We start from the raw sequence: 8,026 nt of genomic DNA, 5'->3' as shown, positions 1-8,026 counted from the left end.
TCCAACTAGAAAACTATTTTTGGACCTTGAACATCAGGTAGCACAGAGATAAGGAAAACAGATAAGATGAGCACTTATATTGCCTAGCTTACTTCATGGAGGCAGTTTCTAGGCACCAGTGCATGAGGGATTTACCAAAAATAGTGCAGCTGTCTCTCTGTGGGATTGAGACAGAATAGGAGAATGGAGATCCTGAAATACCTAAAACTTGTGGACCTCTGTACCAGAGGGGAGGAATGTTGACAAAAACGAGAGAAAAAGAGAAATAAGTGCAAGGCAGGGTTCGTGGGGGAGAGTGGTGGGGAGTTGGACCATCCTGGATGACAGCAACCTTACACCTAAAGGTGTAAGCCTCATGAGGCACAGGTGACCTTACTTAGGTAATCTGGTTCTTGAAACATCTTTTTACCTCTTGTCACATTCTTGCTTTAATTCAACTAAGTATTTTTTTTAGAATGTCAAGTTTAGATGCTTAATATATTACCCAGACACTCTTCATTCCAGAGGCATGTGTGTGGTATTTATCTGTCTTCTGTTTGTTTATTAGGGATTCAGGAATCTCAGTGGAAAGAACTTGTTTGCTCAGTGTCTGTCAGCCTGTTTGTCTAGTTCCCTGTGCAACTATTTGTGCTAGTGAAGTGAACCCAGCAGAAGATTTAATGGGGTCATTTCATAGCTTGTTCTTTCCTCTAGGATTGGGTTTACTTTATGCAAAGTCTAACTATAGTATGGTAAGAAGTCAAACATTGTTCTTTGCTGACATAGACCATTTTAAGGCTTGGGGACGTCGTGGCTGCAGACAGCTGTGAGGGTGTCTTACACGGGCTCTCAATGTTGTCAGTCCAGTAACAACGGCTGTGACTAAGTCAGCTGAACTCAAGAACAGTCTTCTTCAAATGTGCCTTTTTTTCACTACTGAGATTTTCTCCCCAGTTAAAATGAACTTTGTTAGTTCTTACCAAAACTGGGATCATTTTTAATGCACATCTGATGCTGAGCTGTTCTTTTTGCTTGTTTTGTTCTTTTGTCTGCACCAGGTCTTAGTTTAGGCTTGTGGGATCTAGTTCCCTGACCAGGGATCGAACCTGGGCCTCCAGCAATGTGAGTGCAGAGCCCCAGTCACTGAACCAACACTCTGCCTAAAATTAGAATCTTGAGTTGAAGTTATCATGCTGGCAGGACTCTCTGGCTCAGCAGATCACCTAGATTGTCTTAAACTCTTGTGCATTTTCAGGAATCCCTCCAGCATTCATTCTGGAAATTTACAGGGTTGTCTACAATGTGGAAAACATTTCCTACCTCAAATGGCATTCAGTTGATTGAGGAGCAGGTGAGCAAAAAAAAAAAAAAAAATCCTATGCCCTGTCTGTACTCCCACTAGCCTGGCCCCCAGTACTTGAAATGAGGGATCAGACCGAAAGCAGAGAACTGAAGCAGTTACTACCAGGGAAATAAAATCAGCTAGAATACTTTTATTTTCCCACCGTTAAGATTTATTTTTGCTCTTTCATCTCCCTCTCCATTTCTGGGTCTGTTTATTAAGATGCTGAACCCCCAGGGCACAGGTGGCCAGCCCCCAGTGTGCAGGACTCTAGGATGTTAGGGAGGAAGGCAGTGCTCACCTTCAGGTGGGTGTCCAGATCCACCCTAAGTGACGATGGTGACTACATCTGCCAAGACCATAAAACTACTATAACTATTAAACTCTGCATTTAAGTAGTTGTGTCTATAAATTGAGCTTCTCAGGTGCTAAGTGATAAATAATCTGCCTGCCAATTGGGGAGATGAGGGTTTGATCCCTGGGTGAGAAAGATCCCCAGGAGAAGGGAATAGCAACCCACTCCAGTATTCTTGCCTGGAAAATTCCAAGGACAGAGGAGCCTGGTGGGCTACAGTCCATGGGGTTGGAAAGAGTCAGACAAAACTTAGCAAATCACACTTGCCTATAAATTATGAAATGACAATGATTCAGTATTCTGGCCACATCTCACAGACTGCCCAGTAGTAAAACATCCATCTCTTCCCACCTGTGTGCCCACCACTGTCCTGCCAGAAAGTCTAGTCCTCAAAGTTGCAGATGGCATGATTGTATCAGAGACGCAGAGCAGGGACCACAGTGGCTCCGCATCCCGCTCATGAGCAGAGGAGTGTGGAGACGTTCCTGCTTTGGGAGTGGGTGATACTTTCTCCCAGTTTCTTGAGCAGGTGAAAAAGCTCACTCTGCTGCCAAGGTAGCTTATTGTAAAAGTGCATAAACACTCTTTCTACGTGTCTGAAATATGACTGATTGACGAATTAATTTTCCCTGTTTTTGTTGTCGTTGAGTCCCTAGGTCATTTCTGACTCTTTACCATCCCATGAACTGCAGCATGCAAGGAGCTTTATTCTCTCTTTCCTTGATTTTTCCATCCCTTCTTGTTGCCCCAGAAATGCTGCTGCCTAAGTAAGTTCCAAGAGGAGAGCTTCCGGACAAGATATTCCTTCTGAAGGGCCCTGTGGATCAGAGCAGCTCACTCTGTAAATGTTGCAGGTATGTGTCCTTCCCTGTCCTTCACTAGCTCCCAGAGTTTGCTAAACTCACGTCCATTGAGTCAGTGATGCCATCCAACCATCTTATCCTCTGTCACCTCCTTATCCTCTTGCCCTCAATCTTTCCCAGCATCAGGGTCTTCTCTAGTGAATTGGTTCTTCACATCAGGTGGCCAAAATATTGGAACTTCAGCTTCCCGTCAGTCCTTCCAATGAACATTCACGGTTGATATCCTTTAGGATGGACTGGTTTGATCTCCTTGCTGTCCAAGGGACTCTTGAGAGTCTTCTCCAACACCACAGCTAGAAAGCATCAATTCTTTGGCACTCAGCCTTCTTTATGGTCCAACTCTCACATCCATTCATGATTACTGGGAAAACCATAGCTCTTACTATATGGACCTTTGCTGATAAAGTAATGTCTCTGCTTTTTAACATGCTGTCTAGGTTGGTCATATCTTTTCTTCCAAGGAGCAAGCATCTTTTAATTTCATGGCTGCAGTCGCCATTTGCAGTGATCTTGAAGCCCAAGAAAATTAAATCTGTCACTGTTTCCACATTTTCCCCATCTATTTGCCATAAAATGATGGGATTGAATACCGTAATCTTAGGTTTTTTTTTTTAATGTTGAGTTTTAATCCAGCTTTTTCACTCTCCTCTTTCACCTGCATCAAGATGTTCTTTAGTTTCTTTTCACTTTCTCCATCAGAGTGGTGTCATCTGCATATCTGAGGTTGTTGATATTTCTCCTGGCAATCTTGATTCCAGCTTTTGAGTCATCCAGCCCTGCATGTCACCTGATGTACTCCACATATAAGTTAAATAAGCAGGGTGACAATATATAACCTTGATGTACTCCTTTCCCAATTTTGAACCAGTCCATTGTTCCATGTGCAGTACTAACTGTTGCTTCTTGTCCTGCATACAGCTTTCTTGGGTATCCCCATCTCTTTAAGAATTTTTCACAGTTTGTTGTGATCCGCACAGTCAAAGGCTTTAGCGTAGTCAGTGAAGCAGAAGTAGATTTTTTTTTAATTCCCTTGCTTTTGCTGTGATCCAGCAGATATTGGATCTGCTCTGGTACCTCAGCCTTTTCTAAACCCAGCTTCTACATCTGAAATTCTTGGTTCATGTACTGCTGAAGCATAGCTTGAAGAATTTTGAACATAATCTTGCTAACATGTAAAATGAGTGCAAATGTATGGTAATTTGAACATTCTTTGGCATCCATTTCCCTGAGATGAGGTTATTAGCAAAGAGAATATCCTGCACCCAGTGTGAATACAAACAATACACACAACACCTGCAATATTTACAGAGTGGGCTGCTCTGATCCACAGGGCCCTTGACAGAAGGAATACCTTGTCAGAAACTTGTCAGTAAATTCCTCTTGGAATTTACTTAGGTAGCAGCATTTCTGGAGCAACCAGAAGGGATGGAAAAGTCCAGGAAAGAGAGAATAAAGCTCCAGTCACTGAAGATGGAGTGTCTGCAGGTGAAACTCATCAGGATACACAATCTTGGCCTGAATTTTCAAAACCAGAGACTAGCTTCCAGATCACACAGTCGTCCATCAACAATGAGCCCTGGAATTTTCATTAACACATTGTGAAATATTTCAGCATATATAATCTGAATTGTTGTTGAAGAGTTAATGTCACTTCAAGGGATTCTATGCCATCTGGGGGAATGTGGATGGGCTGAAAACAGGCATTTCTGGAGAAAAGCACTTAGGTTCCTCTTACACTGTCCTGCCCCAGATTCCTCTGTCGGGCAATCCAAGAATTCCAAGGTCCTTGGCTCAGAGTATCAGAGCTGGGAGTGCTTTGACAGTACCTCTGAAAGAGAAACAACACCCCCTTCCGGGGCTGCCCACAGTCGGAGCCCCATCTGCATCTGGGTTTGCGCTCAGCTCCCCCTGCAGCCCTCCATCACTGTGTCACTCAGAGCACAGTAGTACACAGCCGAGTCTGATGTTTGCACTGCCTGTTTCTGCAGGTGTAAGGAGCTGTCCCTCTTCACAAGAGTGGCCTGAAAACCTTCATACTCGGGCCTCTGGTTTGTCGTCGAGCCCTTCAGGAGGAGTTGAGGAGCTTTGTTGAGATGCTTAACGTACCAGAACAGATAGAGAGCCGAATCAGCAGTCTGGTAAGTGCAGTTCAGGGTCATGAGAGCCCCCTCTGAGACAGTCACTGGGCCTTCTGTCTGGTTCACTGAGTCACCATTGGTCCCTCCTACAAGAAAATCACTTTGTTATGATAGAAATGCACAGGAGAGGAGTTTTCAGTCAGAGAAGAAAAACAAAACTTACCTACAGTTATAAGAAAGTGAAAAATCATTAAGCTTTAGAATAAAATGTTACTTACTGAATATTAAGATGATCAGAAGAACTGAGTGAGTGGCAGAATGCATGCTGGCAAAAGAAAACGGTCCTTGTTCCCTGGAATACGCCAGTCTAACGAAACTAGTCTCCATCTGGATGTTACAGAAGCTCCTCACTCAGAAACGGAGAGCCCCTTTCTGCACCATAGCAGTATTCCGTCTTGTGGCTACAGAATAAGCAAGTCAAACCGGCTCTTGAACACAAGAGGAATGGCATCTGAAGGAAACCCCGCTCTCTGGTGGTGATCGTGAAAATTGCACCACAGTCCGCTCTGACCTGTTTCTCCTGATAATAGCTTATGGGGTACATACAGAAGAATGGGACAGGACCCTAAGAAGAGAGTCCTAAACATAACAGTGCTTAGGCAAACTATAATTACTTCCATAATTTTTTGCATGGTACAGGTACCTCTAGCTTCTCAAGAAACCCCACTTACAATTTCTAGATGGGATAGTCAGAGATTTCTTCCTTCAATGTGTCTCCAAGATACCCATGAATCAGAGAAGGTTCCTCCTGAATGGAAAGTGCTCCCTGCTTTCCTCAAGTTCTTCACCTGAATTAGCTCTGTTCATCCCCAAGACTCAGTCAACATGCCATGGAAGAAACCTTATCTACAGCAGGTCTCAAATAATGTATGGTTGAATGATAAGGTTATTATTACATACCCTACCATCATCAAATGACACATTTGTAAAAATACCAAAAAAAAAAAAAAAAAATTACCATTACTCCTTTTTCAGAGTTAGAGGTAGAGTTGACCTTACAACTAGAAAACTGGACAAAATACATGAAACAAATTTTGGACCTTGGACATCAGGTAGCACAGAGATAAGGAAGACAGATGAGATGAGTGCTAACACTGCCCAGCTTACTTCATGGAAGCAGCTTCCAGGCACCAGTACTGGCGGGGTTTACCAAAACTCTCTCACTGTGGGATTGAGATGGAACCTCGAAATGTGTGGACCACTGGACAAGAAAGGAGAGATGTGGGCAAAAAGAGGGAAAGGGAGAGAGATAGGGGCAAGGGGGTAGCATGCGGAGGGCAGAGATCCAAGGTGAATCTTGGGCTGAGTAATAATCTTCAATAAAAGAGAGAAACCTCAGGGAGTTTGGTAAACCTCCCTGAAAAGGTCTCCTTTGGGGCCCCTGGACCATACTTAGATGATAGCACTTGTAATATTCTTGTTTTAATTCAACTAAGTATTTTTTTTTTTTTTTTAGAAAGTCATTCTTTTACAAGTGGTTGACCAGTTTTCCCAGCACCACTTGTTAAAGAGGTTGTCTTTTTTCCACTGTATATTCTTGCCTCCTTTGTCAAAGATAAGGTGTCCATAGGTATGTGGATTTATCTCTGGGCTTTCTATTTTGTCCCATTGATCTATATTTCTGTCTTTGTGCCAGTACCATACTGTCTTGATGACTGTGGCTTTGTAGTAGAGCCTGAAGTCAGGCAGGTTGATTCCTCCAGTTCCATTCTTCTTTCTCAAGATTGCTTTGGCTATTCAAGGTTTTTTGTATTTCCATACAAATTGTGAAATTATTTGTTCTAGTTCTGTGAAGAATACCATTGGTAGCTTGATAGGGATTGCGTTGAATCTATAGATTGCTTTAGGTAGTGTACTCATTTTCACAATATTGATTCTTTCAATCCATGATCACGGTATATTTCTCCATCTATTTGTGTCCTCTTTGATTTCTTTCATCAGTGTTTTATAGTTTTTATGTATAGGTCTTTTGTTTCCTTAGGTAGATATACTTTGAAGTATTTTGTTCTTTTTGTTGCAATGGTGAATGGTATTGTTTCCTTAATTTCTCTTTCTGTTTTCTCATTGTTAGTGTATAGGAATGCAAGGGATTTCTCTGTGTTAATTTTATGTCCTGCAACTTTACTATATTCATTGATTAGCTCTAGTAATTTTCTGGTAGAGTCTTTAGAAAATGAAGTTCAGATGCTTAATATATTAACCAGGCTTGCTTCATTTCAAAGGCATGTGTGTGGTGTTTATCAGGCTCCTGTGTATTTATTTTATTAGAGATTCAGGGATCTCACTGGGAAGAACTGTCTGCTCAGTGTCTATCAGCCTGTTTGTCTAGGTTCCTGTGCAATTATTTGTGCAAGTGAAGTGAACCCAGCAGAAGATATAACAAAGTCATTTCACAGCTGCTTCTTTTTCTAGGATTTACTTCATGGAAAGTATGGTTGTATTATGGTAAGAAGTCAAAACATTGTTCTTTGCTAACATAAACCATTTTAAGGCATGAAGACTTTGTGGCTACAGTCAGGTGTGAGGTTGCCTTACATGGATTTTCAGGGCAATGCTATCAATCCAGTAACATTTGTGTGTTGTTTTTCAAACTAGGCTTGATGCACCTGAGATCAGGAACTTAATCTTATTAATCTCAGTGGCCAACTTCTCAAAATACACAGAACACTAGTTCAGGGCAAATGGTTTAAAAATATTTGAAAAATGAATGAAAAAGTGAATGAGTGGACATGTCCAGGTGTACAATGATCTGTTTATGAAGTATAGTCTCTACGAGAAATAGTTCTCAGGCCCGCGGTATGATAAGCTTCTTCCAGTGGCTTGTATAGGGTCTGAACACAGGGGCATTAGGCATTTCTCAAACTAAGGCACAGTTCTTCATGTAAGAGACCACTCTCAAACTGACTATTTAAAAAATGCTGTAGCAGTTTTATACATACAAAACTCAGGTTAAGTATAAATGTCTTCGGTTCATAGTTCTTAATCACCAAAGTGAAAGTTGCTTAGTCGAGTCTGACTCTTTGCGACCCCATGAACTACATGGGGCTCTCCAGGCCAGAATACTGGAGTGGGTAGCCTTTCCCTTCTCCAGGGATCTTCCCAACCCAGGGATCAAACCCAGATCCCGCATTGCAGATGGATTCTTTACCAGTTGAGCCACAAGCAAAGCTCTAGAATATGGAATGGTAACCTATCCCTTCTCCAACGGATCTTCCCAATGTAGAAATTGAACCAGGGTCTCCTGCATTGCAAGTGGACTCTTTACCAACTGAGCTATCAGGGAAGCCCATGCATACAAAATACAAAGTTAATAAAATTCATATTAAAACATCAATGTGAGGAGTGATAT

General features: G+C 42.1%; 1 pseudogene and 1 gene segment (V, D, J or C); both read right to left on the bottom strand.

Annotated features, from left to right (window-relative positions):
- LOC122704631 overlaps positions 1–8,026 on the bottom strand; it is a 284,386-nt gene that overhangs the window by 13,892 nt on the left and 262,468 nt on the right.
- LOC122705808 lies at positions 4,339–5,024 on the bottom strand (annotated as a pseudogene).

The sequence above is a fragment of the Cervus elaphus genome, chromosome 12 (genome assembly GCF_910594005.1).
Source record: "Cervus elaphus chromosome 12, mCerEla1.1, whole genome shotgun sequence".
NCBI lineage: Eukaryota > Metazoa > Chordata > Mammalia > Artiodactyla > Cervidae > Cervus > Cervus elaphus.
The sequence above is the reverse complement of the archived record's forward strand: the minus strand, read 5'-3'. Positions and strand labels throughout refer to the sequence as shown.